The sequence below is a fragment of the Sus scrofa genome, chromosome 1 (genome assembly GCF_000003025.6).
Source record: "Sus scrofa isolate TJ Tabasco breed Duroc chromosome 1, Sscrofa11.1, whole genome shotgun sequence".
Lineage (NCBI taxonomy): Eukaryota > Metazoa > Chordata > Mammalia > Artiodactyla > Suidae > Sus > Sus scrofa.
Window position 1 is genome coordinate 45,956,382 of NC_010443.5, and position 26,646 is coordinate 45,983,027.

Consider the following 26,646-nt stretch of genomic DNA (forward strand, 5'->3'; position numbering starts at 1 on the left):
AAACTCCAAATGGATTAAAGACCTAGATATAAGACCAGACACTATCAAACTCCTAGAGGAAAACATAGGCCAAACACCCTCTGACAGAAACGACAGCAACATCTTCTCAGATCCACCTCTTAGAGTCATGAGAGTAAAAACAAAAATAAACAAGTGGGACCTAATCAAACTTCAAAGTTTCTGCACAGCAAAGGAAACCCTAAACAACACAAAAAGACAACCCACAGAATGGGAGAAAATCTTTGCAAGTGAATCAAGGGACAAGGGATTAATCTCCAAAATTTATAAACAACTTCTGCAGCTCCATACCAAAAAAACAAACAACCTCATCCAAAAATGGGCGGAAGATCTAAACAGACAGTTCTCCAAAGAAGACATATGGATGGCCAAAAAGCACATGAAAAGATATTCAACATCACTCATTATTAGAGAAATGCAAATCAAAACTACTATGAGGAACCACCTTACACCAGCCAGAATGGCCATCATTCAAAAGTCTACAAACAATAAGTGCTGGAGAGGGTGTAGAGAAAAAGGAACCCTGTTAAAAACTGTTGGTGGGATTGTAAATTGGTGCAACCACTGTGGAAAACTGTATGGGGATTCCTCAGAAAACATAGAACTAGCATTTGATCCAGCAATCCCACTCCTGGGCATCTATCCAGAAAAAACCATGACTCGCAAAGACACATGTACTCCGATGTTCATTGCAGCACTATTTACAATAGCCAAGACACAGAAACAACTTAAATGTCCATCAACAGAGGAGTGAATCAAGAAGAGGTGGTACATATACACAATGGAATATTACTCAGCCATTAAAATGAACGAAATACCAGTATTTTTAGCAACATGGATGGACCTAGAAATTATCACGCCAAGTGAAGTCAGCCATACAATGAGACACCAACATCAATTGCTTTTACTGTCATGTGGAATCTGAAAAAAGGACAGACTGAACTTCTTTGCAGAACAGATGCTGACCACAGACATTGAAAAACTTATGGTCTCCAGAGGAGACAGTTTGGGGGATGGGGACAGTTGGGGGGATGTGCTTGGGCTGTGGGATGGAAATACTGTGAATGATCATTATACAACTACAGATGTGATAAATTCATCTGAGTAATAAAAAGAAAAAATAAAAAAATCGGTGGGGATTGATTTAACTGCAGATCACTAAAAAAGCTCCAGCAATTAAAAAGAGAAGGGAGATACAGGTAGCAAATAAGACTATGGAAAAGAAGTTCAAATTCATTAGTCATTGTAAAAATGAAAATTAAGATCCCATTGAGAAGAGCAAAAATTAAAGACTAGAACAAAGCACTCCATGGAATGATGAGAAGTTGGAGTTCTCACATGATGCTGATGGGCATGCAACACTGATTTCACACTCTAAGGACAGCACTGAAAAGTTGTGAGGGACTTCATGACCTATAAAGCCTGAAACATTTACTGTCTCTCTCTTTATGGAACAGTCACAATAAAAATACCTATGACATTACAGGTATACTCACTTTTAACTAAGAGGAAGAACAAGATTTTTTGTGATTTTTTTTCAGAAATGTACTATTACATTTTATGTTCACTAGATAAATTAAAAAAAACAAAACCAAAATATTTGAAATAATATCATTCTGTATAGTGCATTGCTGGGTTTTTTTGTTGTTGTCGCAAATTTGTTTTAAGTTGCCCTTTTTTGCTAATAGTACTTGACTAAGGTAAAGAATTTTCTATAACTCCTTGATTGTAAGACTTGTGGGGTGGCCATAGTGTGTTTTCATAGCAACAACCCCCAAAACTAAAATTGTGGATTTTCAGTATTTTGTACTTAGATTTAAAATTGTTGCTTGGACTAATCATGTTTTCAAATGTTTTGAACATGAGCTTTGACTTCACATTTTATTTTATTTTATTTTTTTTGATGTTCTTATACCTTTGCTCTAGAGTAGCTCTCACCTGGGGGTAATTTTCCCTCTCCAGGGGAAATATGGCAAGATCTGTAGACACCTTTGGTTAGTGCATTTCTGGTGAGGGGAGTGGGGACACACTATTGTCATAGGGGCCAGAGATGCTGCTAAACATATTACGGTGCCCTGGGCAGTCCTCGAAACAAAGAATCCTTCCACCCAAAATGTCAATAGTGGTGAGGTCTGGAAACCTTCTTGTAGGGATATGACCTTAAAGAAAGTAATTAGCTTTCAAGAGAACAAAATTACCCTGGAATCATAGCTTCCATTTCATCTATGCCAATTTCAGCATCTTCCCTGAAGTAAAATGATAGGAGGCTCTTTACAGCAGATTTTCTGTAGTAAGCAATGTTCAATCACAAAGAACATAAATTTATGAATTTTTTAGCAAGTTCCAGGAAATAAAATGACTTCCCTGCTAGCAAAATTGATTGTTAGGATGGTGCTATTGTCATGTGTAGCATACAATGTTATGGCTTTTTCAAGTTTCTTTTTTAGTGTGGCCTTGTTATTGTTCCATCTTATTTGAAACCCTTGTATTGACACATGAGAAAGCAGTTCCAAAGGCACTTACTTGTAGGTTACACAGTGTGTCTTTGGCTCAGGAAGAAATATACAAGTGTCTCACAATTTACAATTACATGCGTTTTAAAAGGTTTTTGTTTTGCTTATGTTGTAATTGCTAGAATCAAAAAAAAATTTGCAAATATTAGAACTATGAAATAGTCTAATGTCCACAATTCTGTTTGTATTATTTTTTTATTTTTACAAACTTGTGTTGAATGTAATCATTTTACTTTCTACGGTTATCTCTTAATATTTGTACTAATAATTCAAAATTTAGCAAATGTAAATAAGAATGATTTAGATAGTAATCCTATTATTTAATAGATTAAATTTTACATTAATTATAATTTAAAAAGTTCAGCATAGGGAATGTCTGAGAATATTATCTATTAAAAACTACTTTAAAAACCTCTAAATTTTATTTGAAAAAGAGATATGAGAATACTTTTACTAATGAAATAAGTGTACACCATAGAGACAACAGAATAGTCAACAATGAAGAATCCTTGAGATAAAATATATAATCGCTGAAACAATAATTCATTGGAGTAAAACAGTAGAGGATGGATCTCAAGAAAGTAATCTCTCTTAATTGCTTATTTTTCAAAATGTTTCCATGGTATTACGGTTTAACTTCTTTCTATACTTCCTGACTATTTTATAGACTGCTTTACAGTGGTGTCTACAGCACTGAATATCTTTAAAACCAGTTCCCTTAAACCACAAATGTCCTTAAGTCATATTTTATCATCTTTACATTCATTGTTAATTTTCAATTTTTTTTGTCTTTTGTCTTTTTAAGGCCACACCAGTGGCATATGGAGGTTCCCAGGCTAGGGGTCTAATTGGAGCTGTGGCTGTCGGCCTACACCGCAGCCACAGCAATGCCAGATCCAAGCTGCATCTGCAACCTACACCACAGCTCACAGCAACGCCAGATCCTTAACCCACTGAGCAAGGCCAGGGATGGAACCCACAACCTCATGGTTCCTAGTTGGATTCATTTCCACTGTGCCACAACGGGAACTCCTCAATTTTCAATTTCTAAACCTAAAACACTGACCTTGAGAATTGAAATTACTCTGAATGTTTTTTTCCTGACACCCATAATAGTACCTCTTCATGCTCTAATTTACTATTTCTAAGAAATAACTGTTACTTTTCTTCTAGCTCTTAAGTGCTGACTGTCCCACAGTTTGACTAAGTTTTATGAAATGATAGAAAGAAGGCCCTCTTTTGGTATTTGTTTATAGGTACTATAACCCTGAAAAACTAGTGCTATATTTTCATAACTTGAAACAAAAATGTTAAGGTTATGCCAACGTTCAATTCATAAAATATATATTCTTTGTTCTTTTATCTGAAACAGTATCGGCTGAATAGCTTCAAAATACCAGACTTTTAGAATCTACATTTATTAACAGAATTCAACTTAACATTAGGATTATAGGATTCATTATTTTAGGATTAAGCTTCCTTTTGCTTTTTTGACATTTATCATTTATCTCTCATTTTATTCCATAATAATTATGAATTCTGAAAAACTATTAGGAACTAAATCTCATGTTTTGCTAAAGAATTTCAAAAATATTTTAATGATCAATATTTTGTTTAATCTATTTTTTTTAAGTAAAAAGGCGGCTTCTAAGTTTTCAGTGGTCATATCCATAATCTTCAGTAAAAAGTGAGATTTTAACAAATTCAGAGAACTATAATAAATTCTACACATTATAGAACCTTAACTATAAGAGTATGTAAGAATAAGCAAACATCCATAATTCTAAAAATTATCAGTAATTCTGATATTACTAACAAATCAAACAAATGGATATTTCCATTTATTGATGCTTGAGTAGAACTATCCTGTATTGGTTTTAAAGTGAGGAACTCAAGTAACTAATTTATAATCTAATTTTTTTTCTCTGTTTCTTTGTATTTGGAGGGAGATTTAATAAATCATTTAAGTAGCAGAATTTTGTTTGTAGTGTGAAAAATGAGAAGGTTGTCCTAGGTTTTCTCTAAACTGACTTACATCTTTTATATTTGATTAGTATATTTATGCTCCCAGTTTAAAAATTAATAACTAACATGATTTCCAGTATTTAATGTACATTCTTTCATTTAAAACAATGTTTACAATGTTTTTGCTTCTGCCAGATACTTTTCTAAGTAACCATTAACTTAATTTTTACATCAGTTTTACAAATAAATAAATGATTTTCATAAAATGCACACTGTCACAGGTAAAACCCAGTATTCTGATGACAAATCCATGTAATATTTGCAAGTGCACTACAAATACTTCACTATTTGTTATGCAAGCATTTTAGCTTTAAGTATATTCATTAGTGGTAAAACAATTATAAAATTGGATTTAGATATTAAAGTAGACGACTCGAGTTTTACAGATAGACTTGATAATTTATATTATCAAAATGCCTAATGTAGTTGACTAACAAAGGTTAACGACCATCAAAGTTTTCACAATTTCTGGGTTATGACTGGAACATATTTTCTCTAGACTTAAGAGTTCATTAGAGATGCATAGTCTGAAGTTCTGACATTCAATATTTATTCTCTGATCTAGAGAACTAGTTTATAGCACTCTTTTTACTTTTCCTTTTTTTGAGGCAGATGAAAAAGAATTCTTGGTCTTTAAAGAACATCAGAAAGCCTTTTCAAACAAACACTAATATAATCATCAATAATTAAACTGCAGAGAGAAATCTCATGTATTTAAAATCCCAAGACCAAATTTGACTTGAGAATTTAAAAGGATACCTACTGTCCCGTAATTATAATTAGTGCAGGAAGTATACTCATTATGTCCACTAAATATGAACCAGATATATATATCAAAGAAAACCTTTCAAATTTTTCTGCATGTTATATAACCACTGTAATTAACTCATTTATTGAATCAATTTTATCAGTATCTACTATGTACTATACACTTTTTCTGAGTACCAAGGCTCTCATACTTTGGAATAAAAAAGACACAGACTATTTTCTCAAGGAGTTGATAATTTAGTGAAGGATTCATGAAACTAACTAAATAATCAGAAGCCATATAATAAATCTGCTGCGGTAGGTTATAAGTTGAAAGTTCATGGTATTATATCAGAACACAAATTTGAAAGAAATAAAAGTCTCAAAATTCTGATAGACAGTCTTTTAGAATATTTATCACATTTTGCTTTTAAAATTTCTAATTTTCTATATATTTCATATAAAAATTTAGAAGTCATAAATTATTATGTTTATTATCTCAGTATAGACTCAACATTTAACTTATCCTACTTTCCAAAAATAAATGTCATAACTGTCTGAAAATGGTTTTCAAAATATTGTTTCAAAAAATTTAAACTCTTTCTTGTTAGTAAACTGTAGGTCCTCTTGGTTATAGTTTTCCATATAAGGAGGGATAGAATTAATGCATAATTATCTATGAAGAGATGTGCTTTGGTCCACTTTACCTCACTAATAATATAATATTGATAGGTCAGTGGAACGAACTCTATTGTTTCTATCTTGAAATAAATGTTCTTCTCCGTGTACCATAGAGAGAAATGGACTCTAGGGGAGCAAACCAAGGTTCAGACCCTGACTCTGACAGTGACCGGGTATGTGATTCTGGGAAAACTCACAGGAAACAGTGCCTCTCCCAGTAGCAATCATGAAATAAATTGTGGCTGCCACCATCACCAACATCATCATCATCATTAACAACATCATTAGTGACAGTCACAATAAGTGATGTGTGCTTTCCTAATACCTGTATCAAAATCAGAGTTCTAAAAACAGGCACTTCACATCTTTTCTAAAGTAGTACATGTGGGTGTATCTTAGGCACTACACATTTTAGTGGATATTTAACCACTGAGCCTGTTATTTAAATTGTACTTTTAAGAGTCATTTATACTGTTTATCAGTCCACTCTTGACTTGAAATAATGAAAGAACCATGTATGAGAAGAGGAACCACATAATGAAGTTACGTACCAATCACGGGACCTGGGATCTCTAGGGAAGGCACCCATTTCACTCTAATCCTTTAGTTACCAAGAAAAAAATTTATTTCATTAGATCCCTATTTATTCATTTTTACTTGGCTGCACCAGCAGCATGTGGAAGTTCCAGGGCCAGGAATTGAACCCATGCCATGGCAATGACAACACCAGATCCTTAACCTACTAAGCCACCAGGGAACTCCTAGATCCCTTATTTTTTCAAACTATTACCCCCTTCCCAATCTCTACCATAAATTCAATAGCGAACCTCAGAAAATTCTTTTTCTCAATATCCTTCAATACCATTAAAGTTACCTCAGAGATAAATTGATAAAATTAATTTTATAAATAGTCAACATATTAGCATTCAATAACAAACATCTTTCTGTTAATTTGACATTCTCTAAGCATAAATTTAATTCTGCCTATTGAGAAGAATGGGCCACTTGCCATCAATTTGTCTATTTATGTATTAAACCAATAGCAGGTTTAACCAATAGCAGTTGGGGACCTTCCAGGTATAAACACTGTACAGCAGACCCAAATAAATATGAGTTGGCACCCCTTTCCAAGGAGAATTAGATAAGAAAATAAATATAATGCAATACGGTGACTGAAAAATTGGAGAGAATATGACAACTTGGTAGCATAATTTGAGGACACCTAAGATAAATGGAAGGGAGAAGAACAAGCTATCTGAGAGGTGAAATGTGAAATAAAACTCAGGCAATTTTGTCAAATTATTTATAAAAATAGAATATTGTTAAGGATTGCAGAGAAAAATGAATTCTATAGTAAGAAATTTTGATAAAAATAAAAATATAATTTACATAAAAGATATCCTAAGGAGTTCCCATTGTGGTTCAGAGGGTTAAGAACCTGGCATAGTGTCCATGAAGATATGGGTTCAATCCATGGCCTCACTGAGTAGGTTAAGGTTTCCATGTTGCCATGAGCTGTGGTTATAGATACAGCTCAGATCCAACATTGCTGTGGTTGTGGTGTAGACTGGCAGCTGCAGCTCTGATTTGAACCCTAGTCTGGGAACTTCCATATGCCGCAGATGTGGTGGTAAAAAGAAAAAAAAAATTAAAAAGACATCCTAAATAGCAATAAAAAATAAAAGACTAATTTCTTCTTCCAGTCATGACTGAATAACAAAGATCAGAGTTACTTCTCTGTTCTAAACAGAAATTGGACAGTGTATATAAAACATGGGTTTTCAGACATTGGACAACAACTTCTCGTGACAGCCATTCCTTTCATTATCTCTGCATATGACCTGGAGGTGTCTGGGAGAACACACACTGACCATGGCATTCTCCATGAGGTGAGGAGATAGAGTTGAAATTCAGGGAGACCATGACGGCCAGAACTAGCTGGCACAGACCTGAGAGAAGAGAGCCATGGTGGAGCTTGAGATTGCAGAGGGTTGTCCCCCAGTCTCCCAGTGAGGACATATCATTATTCTGGAATACAGAGGTCCTCAGAATACAGAGGTCCCAGCAAAGATCTGAGAGAGTGGAGAGCATATTGCTCAAAAAAGTATGTGCAAGACCTTCACTCTCCCATGACGGAAAAGGACTGGCAAAGTCAGAGTATACAAAAGAGGCAGTGAAAGAAATCAAGGAGTAGCATCAGAGAGAGGGGAGGGCCCATTAGCACAGTGCTAAGACTCCCTGGTCAGATCCAATGGCTTAAAACAGTCTCTAATGCCTCTTCAGGTTTCTACTTTGATTACTGATATTGTGTCCAAATGTACTATTGATATTGCTCATTTGGGCACAGTATCAAGAACCAATAAGAAACTGTCCCTATATCAGGACAAAAGTGACAAACTGACATAGGAACAGGAGGAGCATTTCCTTAGGAGAGTCATTTTCATTCAGAAATCCCTTGTGGGACACTGATTGCAAGATACTCCTTAGGGGTTTGTGGGGATGGGTGGATAAAAGCATGGGAAAGTCTGAAAAATAAGCCACATGTAAACAGGAACATTACAGAAGACCACAGAGAGATATAATTTGTTCTAAAAAAAACAGCGGTTAATTCTATTCAGAAGGTGAGGTTCATTTAAGGATGGCTTCATGGAGAAATGAAGGTTTGACAGAAGACTTGAAACAAATACAGGTCTTCTGCAGGGTTTGAGGAAGAAAGCCTTTTGAAATTCAGAAAACAGCTTATATAAGGCCTAAAGTATAGTGTTAAGGAAAATAACTCTGGCATGAGAGGATAAGCCTTTCTGGTCACCTACAGACAGAACATTGTAATAGACTATAATGGGGAAAAAAAAGAGACATTGAATGTCTTGGGGAAATGTTCAGAGGAATCAATGTGGACAGATCTAGAATTGGAAGTGATGAAAAAAATCAATGTTGAAAGATGAATAAAACAGAAGGAATGACACAAACTACAAATAGATACTCTATCATATATAAAATGAAGTCCCCTTTCATATTACAAATTAAATTACTTATTGTTTCAAATGACATTCCATTTCTGTAAAAACTCAATGTTGCACATTTTATGATAAGAAAAAATGATTTCAAAGGGCTGTACATTGTAATAGCTCCAGAGAGATCATTTAAATAGTCACATAATGTGTACCAATTTATATTATGAATATTTCTAATTATTTAGACGAGTATTTATCTAAAATACATTATGCACATGAATAAGATAGACTTTATTTTTAGGCCTTTATTTTTAATCACAATGAGTGTTTGTATTGAGAGTAATAACTTTTAGGAGATAATTTAGCACTATTGTTGAAATTGATATCAAAGATATAAAGTGTGGGAATATTTACAGATTAAAAATGATGTGACTAGCTTTGAGTTATTTACTTAATTGAGATTAAAGAAATAATTCAAAGTTTTTCTCCATTGTTCATTGTAATATTTTATACACTACTCACTACAGAAGAGTTCCAAATGATTTGAGACCAATTATTTTTAAGCTGAAAAATAAAAGATCCTGTAAAGACCATATCTCCTTATGAATGCAAACCCTCTTAATGTGTATTCTTTGGGTCTCCAGCTCAGTATACTCAGTTACTATAGAAACCATTTCTAGGGTAACAGGAGAAGGAGGTATGGATGTTTCTGCTGCTGTCTGTGTGCCTTAAAGAAATTAATAGTAAACAGATATTTGTGCTTCTCTTGAAAACAGTTACACTTTAAATAAATGAAAGTGAGTAATAAATCCTACCAGTTTCATAATGGAACTTATCTGTATAAATAGATGAAACTATTCTATAATGTCATATCTTATCTAATTAAAAGTACCAACAGTGAATAGCTGACCATAGAAGCAGATACACTGTGAAGAATGACTATTTGGTTTTCATTTGTCACCTCTCCAAAATTTGGGTCCGTTTGAAAATGTCTGTTAGAAACAGGTTCAAATATAACCATTGCCCACCACAAGAAAGAGCTCATACTTGTTTTTAATGAGAGAAAAATCTCAGTTCTTCACTTTGTCATATGAAGAAACTGAGGTTAATGATTTGCACATATGATCTTAGAGTAATTTAAGGGGTTCGGAATCCAGGTTGCCAAACCTAAATCCAGTCTCCTCCATCAGAAAGTTTACCTCACAAAGATGTTTTAGGAACAATACAATGAATCAATTTATACTATGCTCAATGCTCAGGTCATGAAAATAAGTAAGACACAAATCTTGATTCTGAATAATTTTCTAGGGTGCACTGAAGGCAAATGGACAATCATACACTTAATTACCATTGTACAGTTGTAATAGAAGGGGCATCACAGATATGTTGTTCAAATTCTCTTCCCGTCACAGAGCTTATCCCTGGTTATCATAGAAACTTGAGGGACTGCTGTGAGGACAAAGTGAGAAGTGAAACTCATCATTTAGCTCACTCATGCCACACAGGAAATCCTTAATATATTTAGCTATTAGTTTTGCAAGAAAGTGGTTTAAAGTGTTTTAGAAAGAGCAGGTAACTACTACTTGCTAATCATCAGGTATAACTTGCCCTATTCTGGGAACAGCTACCCTGGGTTAGAGTCACAAACACTACAACTGCTCTCTCTCTCTTTTCAATTCCTTATCCTTTTATCACTTATAAATTCTTGTATTCTGATCTTAATCTGAACACTGAAAACCCACTTCTGCCTGGATTCATTTACCAAGACCAGAAAAGTGGGCTCTGACCGTGGTTTACCAGCTGGCAGTCTACCTGTTATAAGGTCTTCTAGTTTCTCTCTATCCCTTTGCACCACAATGGCACAGTCTTCTGGATTCTCCTGCATTATCAGTGGAATACTAAGATGACCCTTTCCAGGACTCTCATCCTTCTTTGGGGATGAGTGGATACTGTGAATCTGGGAAGATATCGCTAGTGATCATGTTTTGTACAAGACAAGGCAAAAATACATGAGTGGACCTAATCTAGTCATAGGAGCCCCTGAAGCAAGTGAGTTTTCTCCCAGGTGGCAGAAAAGGAAGTCAAAGAATTCAAAGGGTGAGAGAGGTTAGACACCAGGATTGTCCTCCTTTACTGAGATGGAGGGAGCTGAGGGCACACCCCTGAGAATGGCTTCTAGGAGCTGAGAGTTGTACTTGCAAGACAGTCAGTGAGAAAAATGCACCTTGGTCCTACACCAGCAAGGAAAAGAATTTCTCCCAGGGGTAGGGAGTTGGAAGAGGACCCAGATGGAACTTGGAGCCATGGCAGAGAATCTAGTGTCACTTGCCTGGGCTTCTGACCTATAGTCTCAGTAAAGTTATACATACCGTTAAGACTATGGTGATTTGTTACCAGAAAAAAAAACAAAAAAAAACAAAAAAAAAACCTCATGATTTCCACATAAGCCCTTATCTCTAGCATCTGCCAACTCTGAACCTAGGCTCCCAGCTGAGGTCTTTTTCATCTACACCAATCTCTCACCTAGGCCAGCTTTAGAATTTGAAGTTGACACATAGCAGGGTTGACTTTTTTTTTTAGTGAAGAAAATTATAAAACATAGAATTCTCTATTCATGAAAAAAGAATTAGATGTAAAAGATGAGAAGTAGTATTTCTTGCATTTTGACAGGTAGTTATGGTATCTGGTCCTGGTCCTAAGCTGGCCTCCAAGTCATATTGACAGGATCAATAAAGTTAATGCTAACACTTTTTTTTTTCATCTTTTGTCTTTTTAGGGACATACCCAGGGCATATGGAGGTTCCCGGTCTAGGGGCTGAATAGGAGCTGTAGCCACTGGCCTACGCCACAGCCACAGTAAAGCGAGATCTGAGCCATGTCTATGACCTACACCACAGCTCCTGGTAACGCCACATCCTTAATCCACTGAGCAAGGCCAGGGATGGAACCCATGTCCTGATGGATACTAGTCAGGTTTGTTAACCACTGAGCCATGACGGGAACTCCCGCTAATACATTTTTTAAAACTCTCCAATTAGAACTGAATTTGCCAATTTCCACTTAGTTGCCTCAAATTACTCGTGAAAAAGTCTAAAGAAGCTATGATCTTTGTGAAGATTAGTAGAACCTGAGCATAATTCTTTCAAATGCTTTCAATTTTCCCCTTTTTAGAATTATCTTATTTTTCCAGAAATATATGTGGAATGACAATATTTAAAAAAACATAAAAATTCCTCTTTAAAAGTATAATAATATTTTAATAATTAGAAGATATAATAGTTGGCAGAAGTACTAAAAATTTGGCTTAACTTGACATTTCTGAAGATATAATGGGCAAACCAGAATACTAATTTATTTTATGGAAGCCTATTTTTTCCTTCAATTTCCTTACCTAAATTTGTTTCATATTAAGGGGAGCAGATAATAAAAATGCTAAGGAGATAATCAGTTTTGAAGTCAATTTCAAATGCAAAATGTAAAAAACATCAAAACGTCTTTGAGCAAATTTGTTTTAAGATGAATTGAAATTAATTACGTAGGATGAGGACAAGTTTCAAAGTGAGAATATTTGAGATTTAAGTTTACCAGATCTGCCTTTCTAGAAAATCTGTAAGTGCTAAGATGTAAATTCCCTCAAGAAATGGCTGACAGCTTTTTTTTCATGTGAAAAAAAAATATTTAAAGTATCATTGAATCGTGGATATTATGTTGGTTGATGTCCTATCAGCAGATAAGTGAGTTTAAAAAAATGGTTAAAGAAATGGTTAGCACTAAGTGGAAAGCTTCAAATAGAAACTAAATGGACAAAGGGATAAATGATAAAGGACTCCAATGACTCTCTTCATGAGAAAAATTCAGATAGAAAAACCATGAACAATAATTTTTCAAACAATTTTAAGAAGCAATAATTTTGTTTGTATTAGCAAATTTCTTAAAAGCGAATTATTCTTATTAAAACTGGACATATAGATCACATTGAGGAGTTTACTCTCACCCACATCTCTTGTCATGTATAATGTTAAAAAAGAAAAAAAATTTTTTCTCAAAGAACTGGTACTGCCTTTGGAAATTAGTTCTGTTCCAGAGATTTTTACGTATATTAAAATGGAATCTTGCGTATTTTATCTTTTTTTTTTTTTTTTTTTTTTTTTTTTTTTTTTTTTTTTGTATGGCTGCACTGGCAGCATGTGGAAGTTCCTGGGCCAGGGATTGAATCCCAGCTGCAGCTGTGACCTACACAGTAGCTTCAGCAATGGCCAATCCTTTAACACAGTAGGTCTCTGCAGTTGGATTCTTAATCCACTCACTGTTCCACAAGAGAAACTCCTATTTTACCTTTCATATTAGTGGTTCTGTTCAAAATCTGGGCACCCAAATATTTACAGCTTAGAAGTTAGAATCTTTATATGGCCTATATTATAAAATTAATAAACACATATTAATGTGAGTTTATTGCTTATCACTTAGTCAATAAGTATAAAATCTCTGTAAAATTTCTTTTTGGAATGAGCTAAGCAGAGAAAGATGAGTGAACATTGATTTTATCACCAGAATATACAGACAATTAGTACCAAATCAAAAGAATACAGAAAAAGTATGTTAGGTTTTTTTATAGGGATTATAATTTCAAGCAAAATCAATATCTTTTTATAATATGAGTTTATTTATATTTACAAAGATGCAACAAATATTTTGGTGATGCATAGGACATGGGGATGATTTAGAAATAATTTGTTCTCTTGCTTTTGTTTTCTTGGAGAGTGAAAGGGTAAGACTAGCTGATTAATTGTCACTCCAAAGGTTATGATTGTTTCTTTTTTTTTTTTTTAATCTTTTGTCTTTTTAGGGCCACAACCATGGCATATGGAGGTTCCCAGGCTAGGAGTTAATTGCATCTGTAGCCACCAGCCTATGCCAGAGCCACAGCAACGCTAGATCCAAGCTGTGTCTGTGAACTACACCACAGCTCAGAGCAATGCCGGATCCTTAACCCACTGAGTGAGGCCAGGGATCAAACCCGCAACCTCATGGTTCCTAGTTGGATTCGTTTCCGCTGCGCCACGATGGGAACTCCATGATTGTTTCTTTATCTATGGACTAGTACTTCTAATAATGTTTCTTCTTGTTTATGCTTAGAACATAATTTTGTCTAGATCCTTTACATTTGAAAAGCATGTTCTGATGCTTATAAAATGTATTATTTTTGTGAGGATTTCATCTGAGTCATATCTTTCCATCATTCCCTTAATTTGTCAGTATTAACCATTAGTAATGTCCACCACTATCTCTGTCTTGAAATATAGTTGACTCAGAAAGAAATATTCTAATTCCCATGGAGATGTGTGCAATTTGTCCACTTGTCCATGTGTGTTTATGCTGGTTGCCGAGCCCCCTTGCTATGACCACATCACCCCAGCAGGGTTGAAAGCACAAGGACCCCAGGAGATAGCCTACTCTCTTTCTTTACCATGCCAGCTGTGGACAGGTTTCCTTCACCATGTATGTTTTTCTCCTCATTTCAATAAATGTTTTAATGGAGAATTTGTTTTACACTTTTTTGATTTGTAAAAGTTTTATTGAAGTGTAGTTACAATGTTGTGATAATTTCTGCTATACAACAAAGTGATTCAGTTATACATGTATATACAGCCCTTCTTTTTCAGCTTCTTTTCTCATGTAGACCATCACAGGATATTAGGTAGAGTTCCCTATGCTATGCAGCAGGTCCCTATTGGCCAATCATTCCATATACCTTAGTGTGGTAGGGGGGTACTGAGAGTTTGGGATGGACATATGCACAGTTTTACATTTTTTATTTTATTGTTAAGAATAATGGTAGACACAATTTGTCCAGACATAACTACCTCAGAAACTGAGTTAAGCACAGCATATGCCTTATCTAGTTTAATCCTCACAGGAACTATTTGTAGTAACTATGATTATTAGTCCCATTTTAAAGGGAGAAAGGCTAAGTATTCCCAAGATCACAGCATTACTCGGTAGATTTGGGACTATATAGTTTGGTACCCAAATTCTAAACCCCCATGCGGTGGTAAGGACACTGTAGAAAACAATATGCTAATTTCTATGGGGAATCAATTAAAAAGTTCATGTCGTTACATGCATGTTTCTGTTTCCACTTATGTCTGTGGAATCAAAACTGATATTATTTCTCTCTTGTGCCTTTAAAAATTAAATAAGTTTGGAGTTCCAGTCATGGCACAGCAGAAATGAATCCAACTAATATCCATGAGGATGCAGGTTCGATCCCTGGCCTTGCTCAGTGAGTTGGGGATCCGGTGTTGCTACAGATGTGGCTTGAATCCCACATTGCTGTGGCTGTGGCTGTGGCTGTGGCTGGCAGCTGTAACTCCGATTTAATCCCGAGCCTGGGAACCTCCATATGCTATGGGTGTGGCCCTAAAAAGCAAAAAAAAACCAAAAAACAAAAAACAAAAAACAAAAAAACCTTAAGTTTAAAACTGGGATTGATTCCTGCGGGGTTAGTAAAAATAAATACATTGTTTTTAGACAGTTGTGAAAAACATGTTATTTTAATTACAGGCCATATTGGTTTTTTAAAAAAGACCTTTTCACATACAAACAATGATACTTACATACCTTCAGGTACAAATACCAAAATTTCACTCTTTATTAATTTCAGCTATCAAAATGATGACACAATTTTATTTTTCCTTCTATTACAGAAAGCTCACCAGACAGAGTAAAGAGTGACAGAGGCACTGGTATCAAAAGGAGGGAAAGAAAACAAAACAGTGGAAATAAAAATTACCCTAAATCTAAGCAAAATGATAAGCTACTTTGAGAATTTTCACTCAAAATAAGAGCATATGCTGAAAATCAAATGGCAAGGTACAGTCCATGGTTAGATAAAAAGAGTTGTGCTATCGTATGAATTTTTCAAATTCTACCTAGAATTTTACCCATTTGCAAATATGAATTGGATATTCATTTCTTCTTTCTTTATTTTTTTAATTTTTTATTTTTTTTTTTTTGCTTTTAGGGCTACACCTGAGTCATATGGAAGTTCCCAAGGTAGGGGTCTAATCAGAGCTACAGCTGCCAGCCTACACCACAACCACAGCAATGTGGAATCTGAGCTGGGTCTGTGACCTAGACCGCAGCTCACGGAAACGCTGGATCCTTAACCCACTGAAAGAGGCAAGGTATCAAACCCATAACTTCATGTTTCCTCATCAGATTCATTTCTGCTGCGCCACGATGGGAATTCCTCATGTCTTATTTCTTAAGCATAAAATCGCTCTTTAGAAAATATCATGGGAGTTCTGGAAGAAAGGGAAATACGATAGGAATATAGGAATTAATGTTTATTCTCTTGAAGGATTCTGTAAAGTAGAGAGTAGGGGTTAGACATTGTCAGCCATCAGGGTGTGATGCAGGATAAGGAATCAAGGTCTCAGGAGGGAAAGGACGATGATATACATGAAAAGTATTGATAGCAACTAAGGAGACCTAAGGAAAGGGTTAGAAACTCCCAAAGTATAACCAGGATTTCAGAACCACAAGAGATACAAGAGTATGGCTATGTCTAGAAATCAAATGTCAAAATAGGGTAAATTCATCAACAGTAAGTGAACAAATCAAAATAGAGTATAATCAATAAAATTCAGGGCAACCATCAAGCTTAGATTTCAAGTACTCAAAGTTTAGGGACCAAAAAGGTATTAAGTATATTGGGGGCAGTAGTCTAGAAATTGAAGAGTATATAGCATTGGATTAAAAACTAGAAGTGTAGGAGGTTCATAGGTAATGAACCCAACCAGTATCCATGAGGACATGGGCTCGATCCTTGGCCTTTCTCAGTGGGTTAAGGATCCAGCATTGCTGTGAGCTGCAGTGTAGGTTGAAGATGCAGCTCAGATCTGGCATTGCTGTGGCTGTGGTGTAGGCAGGCAGCTGTAGTTCTGATCCAACACCTGGCCTGGGAACTTCCATATGCCATGGTGCAACCCTAAAAAGAAAAAAGAAAATAACTAGAGCTTTGGGGAGAGGCTAGCATTCATTTGGCACTGTGACAGCAACTTATAGATATTTATTCATCGAATCCTTAAAATTGATGCCACAAAATTACTGGCAGCCCCATTTAATAACAGAGGCTAATCAAGGCAACTTTTCTGAAGCCAAAGAATTAGTAAGTCATAGAATGGGATATTTTTGGATTTGTCCATCTTCCAAGCTTCTGCCATATTCCAGGCAATGAAATTATGCAACTCAAAAGTTTTTTTTTTTTTTAATTCTAGTTAAATAGCCTACAAAATGCCTAAAGACTCTGAACCAACTTTTTGCCTTTAGCATGTCCTTGCAGGAAGATGTAAGACACACAGGGGATACCACGTGACAACAGAAGGCAGGAATTAGTGATGTGGCCACAAGCCAAGGAACCCTAAGGACTGACAGCCCCCACCAGAAGCAGGAAGAGCAAGGAAGGAGTCATCTCTATAGGTTTCAGAGGAAGAGTGTGGCCCTACCAACACCTTGTTTTCATACTTCTGGGGTCTAGTACTGTGAGACAACACATTTCTGTGGTTTTAAGCCACACAGTTTGTGCTACTTTGTTATGAAAGCTCTAGGAAACTAATACTTGTTCATCAAAATATATTCATAATTCTTGCATTTGTATCATATTTATAAAACCTCAGAGTCAATAGTATCAAATCTCATGTCTTGGCTTCTGTCTTTTTCCCTTTCCATGTTTTCTGTTTCTAGCATCTGCTCTCTCAATAGCCTGTATTGCATCCTTAGGTATGTCTACTCCATATGGCCCTCCACTCATATACAAACACACTGGCACACACCCAAGTCTATACACATACAGACACATACACGTTCACATGCATATACTACCACATGGTCAGGTAGCTTGAATTATTAAATACTATAATTGACAGAACGTTCCTCTATTCAACACAAAGTCACAAACAAATTTCCAAAATAAGTGTAAATACAGAATATCAAACATATTTCATGCTAAACATGATTTGTTGGAATTCCTGTTTTGGGAAGAGTCACTTAAAGATCCAACATTGTCTCTGTGATGGCTCAGGTCACTGCTGAGGCACAGGTTCGATCCCTGGCCTGATGCAGTGGGCGAAGGATCTGGCATTGCTGTAGCTGTGACATAAATCACAGCTGTGGCTTGGGTTCAGTGCCTGACCTGGGAAGTACTATATGCTGGGGGTGCAGCAAAAACAAAAAAACAAACAAAAAATGACTTGTTAATTTATGACAGATGCAGAAGTCAGAGTATCTTTCTATGCTTCAGGGCCATAATCAGGAACAGCATTAGAAACTTATCAGAATTTTTGCATTGTAATAGAGCTATTGCTTGACACAGTTTTATAGCTGATAAAATGTCAGATAAACCTATTTGTAGCATTTCTGGAAAAATTGGTTTGCCTAATTTTCCCTTTTTTGTCTTCAGAGTATGGCTTAAGATATTACTCTCTGCTTAATAAAATTGATTTCCAAAATAAATAAGAATAATCCACAAATAATCAGCAAATCCTATTGGCTTAACTTTCAAAATACAGCCTAATTTGACCATTTCTCAAGGCTTCATTACTGACATCTGGACTGAGCCAACTTATCTCTCTTCTGGGCTACGGCGTTAGCCTTCTAACTGGTCCCCTGCTTAAATTCTCAGCAGTATGGCCACAGCAATCACTCAGATTCTGTCACCTTCCTGCCAAATTCCATAGTGTAATTTTCTGCTTCACTCAGAATATAAGACAAGCCCTTAAAATGACTTAAAGTTTTTGGAATCCGACTTTGTTTCCTCTCCCCTACTATCTACCTGACTTTATCCTCTTGCTTACTTGCTTACTTGCTCCACCTCATGGCTGTCTTTATGTTCTTAGAAAATGCCAAACAAACAGCATTAGATACTTGCACTTTGTGGGATATTTTTTCCTCTGTATGTCTACACAGTCCTTGTCTCCTTCAAGTTAGCTTCCTCAATGAGATCAATCTTGATCCATTTTCTCTCATCCATCAACCCGGATCATGTGACACTGCCTACCAACCTATTCTACTTTTTTATTCATACAAGTTATCACATCACATATATTTATATATATATATAAAATTATATCGATAATATATAAAATTATATTAAAATTTATGTCATAACAATCTACATATGATTATGTATATTTATATGCATAAATCTTCATTAGAACTATACTTTATATATATTTCATCATATACAGCATGTTAGAGGGAAATACAGGCTTGTTTACTGTCTCTCTCTCTCTCCACTGAAATTTAAGCTCTAGGAGGACAGGAGATATCTGTTCTGTTTATAAGTGTATATAGCACACAGATACAGACCAGGACATCTTCACTAAGATGTGTTGTAAGTGATACATAGTTATTCAGGAAGAACATCTGTCATGCTAATCTCTGTTGTACTTAGAAGAAAACATTGTCTAGGGGTTTAAATAATGTCTTCATAACTGACACTACATAGCATCTAAAAATTCTGCTGACTGATGTTCATAATAGTGACAATTTGCCATACTGCACCATGTGCTTCACATATAAATAGATCTGGGATGCAACAGAAATGCATTTTTTATTAATTTTCTGTGTAGCAGTGACTAACAAAAGTAAATAGAATTGAGGAAAAATACATCTGTGGAGAGACAAGAAATGAGATACGATGTCCAAGATGCTCTCCATCAGGGGTGGAGAAGCCACCATGATATCCAGCCCACTGGCTGTTTTTTCTCTCTTTTGTGAAAGGTTTTGACAAAAGAACTAGGTATGCTGGCCCCACCCATGGGCAGAAATCTGTTAGCTTCTGGTCTTTACCCTAGTTTTGAACCTCACTCCCCTACTTTCCCCATCTTTTCCAGCCTCCATGGAGAAGGGATGCCATTCCCCAGATGGCTCCCACCAAGATCTACCTGAGAGTGGGAGCCAACCAAGACATGAAGCCTAAGAAGTGCCTCAATCCCTTCACTGAACAATATCTTGTCCTTACAATTCATCCCATCTGGGTCTTGCCAACTCCAATTCCAATGCCCATGGAATACTTACTAGCTGATGGACCTTATCCAGGGCAGTCTCCCCTTGGTTCTCATCTGTAAATTTGTGAAGGAACTGCTGTCAGTTACTAAGCAGCTACTGAATAAATTATAGCTACTGTTATTAAAATTGCCCTTGAAACCAGGAGTTTTATCTTCATTCCCACAATACCTAGAGATGCCCACTAAGTATCTGTGTTGTTTCTTGGCTGAATCATTTCCTCCCTGCAACTATCCTCTGCAAGCCTTTTGTAACACTGGCCCAGATCACAGAACTGGAATTTTAATGTCCTCTGCTTGGAACATAAAGTACCTGTTCTCACTCATATTCTAACTGGAGAGCTGACCTTCTGCCTCACGCTCCAGCTGTACTGAACCCTTACTCAAAAACAGATAGCTATTTCCTATATGAATAGTGCCTCCTAAACATTTGTAATTGAGCTCATAAACAAACTCTGACCTCCCCATCTTTACCTGTCTCATCAGCTGCCTAGGGTCTCTGAAAGTCAAGTCTTGCAGACCCAAAGGCATCCTGACCCAGAGAAGTTCATAACTCCTTGAGATTACTGTATATAGAGCTATCCAGCTTCTTCTACAGCAGATAAGATTCTTTAGCCATGCTTGGGATATTTTCCCAATCTTCCAGCTTTGGCACATCCAAAGCTCTAGTTGCTCTGATCATAACAACCTTCACAGTTAAGCCTCCTTAACTTTTACTAAGTTGATGACAATCTTTGCTACCAGCTTTAAGATAGACATTTTACCAGTAACAGACTCACAGAATAGAGAGAGAACAGACTTGTGGCTGCAAATGTGGAAGGCAGTGGGAGAGGGAAGGATTGGGAGTGTGGGATTAGCAGATGCTAATATAATATATAAAAATGGATAAGCAACAAGGACTTACTTTATAGCACAGGGAATTCTATTCAATATCCTATGATAAACCATAATGGAAAATAATATATAAAGGATACATATATATGTGTATAACTGAACCACTTTGCTGTATACTGGAAACTAACACAACCATTGTAAATCAACTATGCTTCAATTAAAAAAATATACATGTTTTACAGTCTTTCCTGGGGTCTCCACAATTATGGTGAAATTTTGGCTAAGGTACTATGTCTAGTAATCTTTGAGGCTTGTCCTGCAAAAGTACAAATGCTGTTGTTGGCAGTAACAAAACAACAAATGGCCAAAGTCAAGGTGGCATTGAGTCATATATAATGTTCTGTGGTAGTAAAAATAAAGGGCAAATCATAAATTTCTAGTGTTTTTACAAGTGTCCTCCAATAGGAAGCCATGTTGGAATCGACTTTCAGGATAGGTATTCTCACAAACTGGGCAACAAGGGGCAGTCATGAGGTAAGACTATGAACCCTTAAGGGCAGAGCTGTGAAAATGTATGGTGGGATTGAGAAAGGTTAGCCATAAGTAGGTTGCAGATGGCTGATAGACAATGACTTCGGATGTTAAAATCAAGGTCAAATATTATATCTAGAATGCTTAGGATGTCAAATTTTTTCCTATAGGAAATGAAGATCCACTGCAGCTTTTAAAACAGAGGTATAAAAAAAATAACATAGGAATGACTGTGAAAGTAACATGGCAGAGGGACCTGGGAGAATTAAGCCTAGAAATAAGTAGCTTATTTTAGAGAGAACTGCAGTTGTCTAAAAGAGATGATAAGAGTTTAAAGTGGAGTGATAGTAATGAGCTGAGCTGTGAGGCCTCTGGAGAGAACTCTGTAGATAGAATCCATAATACTTTCAATGAACTAAAGTTTACCCTGAAGTTTGGAAATCTCGATGGATATAAATTTCATGTCTGAAGTATGAATCAAGGGAGAAAAAAGCACAGATAGGGAGAAAGATGGAGGTTGTGGTGTTGTTGGAAAGATAAAGATTTTATCTCAACTGTTTGAGGGATGGATAGGTTAAAAAATGTGAGTCTCAAGACAGGAGAGAGTTTATATCTCTGCAGATATTTGAAGCCATAAATGTAGGTGCTATACCTCCCAAGACAAATTTTAAAGAAGGGAATGAGAATTGAGAAATGAAGCGTAAAGGGTATGTGAAAAGAAGAACAGAGGGAAAACATCTAAAAACACACCCTGGAGTATTTGAACCAGGAAAACATATGAAACTGGCCTGGTGGAGGAAGGAAGAAATTTCCAGAACAGTGGCAGCACAGGTGGAGCTGGATATGTCACTTGCAGAACCCAGTGCAAAATGAAAATGTAGGGTCCTTTGTTCAAAAAAAAAAAAAAAAAAAAAAAACCCAGAAAAAATGTTCCATTAAAGGTGCTAAAATATAGAAGTTGCTGTGGCACAACGATTAAGGATCTCACTGTAGCGGCTCTGCTTGCTGCTGAGGTGTGGGTTTGATCCCCAGCCCAGGGCAGTGAGTTAAGGATCTGGTATTGTGCCTTACCACCAAAAAAACCCACGAGATACTACTTCTTTTCTTCCGTGGTCTTGGCTCCAATTTTTCCTTTTTTTTTTTTTTTTTTTTTGGCTTTTTAGGGCTGCACCCATGGCATATGGAGGTTCCCAGGCTAGGGGGTCCAATTGGAGCTGTAACTGCCAGCCTATACCAGAGCCACAGTAATGCCAGATCTGAGCTGCATCTTCCACTTACATCACAGCTCACAGAAACACCAGATCCTTAACCCACTGAGCGAGGCCAGGGATAGAATCAGCAACCTCATGGTTCAATTCCACTGAGCCATGACGGGAACTCCTGCCCCAACTTTTCACTGTATCTTTTACTTGCTGTTTAATGTCATTATTAATGTCATTTCACGAAAATGTTAAATTTCCAATTATTAGTGAACTTTGATTATTGAGATTTATATTGTGCAATGCTGGTTTTAAATGTTAAGTATAAGAGAATTTAACTCTTTAGTGACATCATCAAAATTATACACTCCATATCTCATAGCTAGTATGTGCATTTTGTTCTTAGCAAGAGCTAACTGAACACTGAAACAAACTAACCCAACTTCTTTCATTACATGTCTTGGAAGATGCATATTCTGACACCTCTTTGGAAGCCAACAGCTGTCATACTACAAAATCAGCCACAGAAAATATGTAAAGAAATGAATGAAGCTATGTTCCAGCAAAACTTATAAAAATGGGTAGTGGGTCCAGCCAGGTTTGACCTGCGGGCTGTACTTTGCCAATCCCTGGCCAATGCCATTAATTTTCTCAAGGTCACGTGCTACTGAGATGGATATTCGACAAATAAGAAGAAAAAACGTTTTGAAAGCAAAGAATTATAACATGCATGAAAAAAACAACCTTGTCTTCACTTTACTATAGTGTTTATATGGTATTAATAATGCAATTCATCTTAGTGTCCAGTGGGAATAAAATGCAAATAATGAATGCTCTTGAATACTGCAAACTAGCTTTACATAGAAAGCACAGGACATTCATTTGTGGAAGATGCTGGGAGATGCACAGGAAAGAAAATGTTGGAATTTTACTTCTGAATTCATCACTGCATGGCAATATTATTTAATACTACCACCACTTTAGGACATGGTTATTTCCAAATATTTACTGTTTTAATAACATTTTAACAATATAATTTGAGAATATCAGTAATAATTTCCTAAAACTGAAATTGATATTTTAAAACTTAAAACATTGTTGATGGCAAGTAATCCTCTGAAAAGATGGTGTTCATTCACTTTCCCCTCAAACAGTGTGGAATCTTCACCAATTCAGAGTGATGACATTAAAAAAAAAATTGGCAAACAGATAAGTTTGTTTCTCATTTTAAATTTTCTATCTTCAACTGCTTCCAATGATTTTGAAATATATTTTTATTATCTATGTATAGCAAGTTGTTTTATGATTTGAGCGGCCAGCTATTTCACTTTGATTTGAAAGAGTAATGTTATATTTTGTAATTTAATCTAGTTAGTACTCCTAGAATTGTTTCCAGTGTATGATATAGAGGAAGAGTTTTCAAAACAAAAAAAGCATCAACACAATTTAGTAAGTATTAAAATCTTTGATTAGAATCCCTTCTTTTAATGAAATTTTATACTTAATAGTTATATTTGGACTTTTATTCTACTTCTTTTTATCTGCAGCCTTGTCATAACATAATAGTTTATTATAATTTATCTTAATACATTATAAAGAAATTATCTTTTTGCCATTCCTTTTCAACATCCTTTTACTACTGTCTTCCACTTTAAAATGACTTCATCAAGGTCTAACTATTATCCCATTTGAACTTGTTTGAAATTGCTTTATAATTTCAAATGCAGTATAATGTAGTACTAAGGGATCACACTTCTGAACCCTTAAATAAAGGTACAGTTATCTCCACTAGTCTAGTTTTTAGATATTCAACACATTTCACTTTTTAAACTTTGTTATGTATAGTATTAAGCAGCAGTAGTTTGTATTTTTGGTTTATTAAAAAATGCATCTTCCCACTGGATTTTCTAAATAGTATAGGAAGAAATAGGTGTATATGTGCATATAGGCATTTTGACTTAACAAGTTTAACAGAACTACCTCTTCTGTTTCAACTTTAAGAATAGGATTAAATATTATTGTGAGCTATTTATATTTTGTTATTCTTGTTATTAATAACATATACCAAGATTTGAAGATAAGGTAAATTCCTTAGAAGAGATAATAAGGGAGAAAAAAATAAACAATCTGGGTAAACTATAACTCGAGTGTCAAGGTCCTTATACCTAATGATGCAGTAAGTTACATTGCTAAATATCTTACTTTGACTCATCATTTTATTCCTGGAGAAAATATCTCTTTGCAATTTTCTAGAAATGTATTAATATTGTACTGGATTTTTTTAAACTTAAAACATTATGCTTATGAATGGAATAAATGGAGCTCATGGAAACGTCTACTTTAGCGCTATTTTTGCTCCTCACTGCTATTAGAGAGTATTTCAGTCCAGAAGCTCTGGTTGCTCTCTCATGTCTTTCCCAAACAACTGGTAGAAAAAAATAAGACATATTACCATAGGAAAATAATATGAAGTGCTAGAAAATTTCTCTCTGAAACTACATCTGCTTCCTAAGTTAAACCAAACTACAAAAGGTGTTTGATTTAGAGAATAGGTGAGCACAACAATTCCTATTCAGTATCATAAGGTTGTCACTATTCTGCGGAACCAACCATAATACACGCCAAAAGTCACAGAAAAGCCTAGAGATACATTGGTAGAAGATACGTTGTAATGCTCACTTGCCCAACACAGGAAGGTGCTTGAAGTATCTTTTTTTTTTTTTTTCTAGGCAACTCAGTGCAGTGTGAGGAACCCACCAGAGCAAGGGAGCCCCAAATTATAGGGTCTCCATATTTCACACTTTCTTGCTGGAAGCAGCATAAAGGAGGAAATAGCAGTGCCCAAGGGTTCACTTCAGAACCATTCATGGAAATGTTCCCCCATTTCAGCTGCACACTCATTCCATACTTTAGGAGTATCATGGAAATTACTCAAGATTTTAGCACCGCAGGCTGATTCTACTATGGCCCACCCCACCTTTTCTTTACATTAAAATATTAAACCAGATGTGGTTTCAAAGATCATTTCCAGATCCTGAACGGGTGTGGCCAACAAGGACACCACAGGAGACAAGAAAAAAGAAGAGAGCAAGCTTGTGTGCACATCTCACGGGCTTCTCTTGCTGGGTTTGCCTTGGATTTCCTCCTAAAGACCACAGTGTCTGTAACTTGGTAGCTCTCCTCTATGGTTTCCCATCCCTGGTAACTGCTCTTTCCTTTGTCCCTTCAGGGCTAGAGGCAGTAATGCCATTCTGCTGTTTCTAGTCCCTTGCAGACAAACTACCTGATTGTTTCCTTAACTATAACCATATATTTGTAAATAGTCTTTTTATTACATTCTCCCCAAATACTTCCCTGATTTGACCCTAACCAATGCAATGAATGAACATATTGGAAAATGCCGGCATGCCTTGGAAATGATTATCTCGTCTAAAGCGATTAGGGAGGCAAGAGAAATTAACAAGAGGCTAGGAAAATTGCAGGAGATAAAAATCATCAAAGAATGCTTGCAGTTGGAGTGAGGGATGACAAAAATGGAAGATGACAAGAATTTGCTCATAAAGGGCAAGGATGGGATGCAGTTTCCTGGAAATGAAGATCTTGCGTCTGTATTGTTTCCAAGGGGTGGCTGTGAGGTTATTGTAGGAGAGGAGAAGGTATAACTCAGCTACATTTACTAAGAAGCTTCTAAGTGAGAAGTGATGTGCTAGGCATTGTTGATAAGTCATAAGCTGTACAACCAGCTACCATCTTGTAAAAGTACAAGAAGACGGCTACATTTAAATTGGTAATTAAAAAATGTTATTTTTAGAAACTACTATTAGAAAGAAAATCATTTCACATTGGACATCCCAAATGTAGTGATTTGGTCTTTTATATTACTGAGTCACCAGCTGTAAGTTATATACCAAAAAACTTTATAATATTGATATAATAGGTATTTCTTCTGAAGCATACACACACCCACCCACACATATATATGCAAAAAAAAAAAAAGAATTTCTTGTTGAAGGAAAATTAACTTCACTACCACAATTATATTGGAAATTCCACAAGATAGACCTTCTTTTAAATA

General features: G+C 35.8%; 1 protein-coding gene across 1 annotated transcript in view; it reads right to left on the reverse strand.

Moving 5' to 3' along the window:
* The window catches only part of EYS (eyes shut homolog (Drosophila)), a 1,343,277-nt gene that overhangs the window by 649,936 nt on the left and 666,695 nt on the right, over positions 1–26,646 (reverse strand).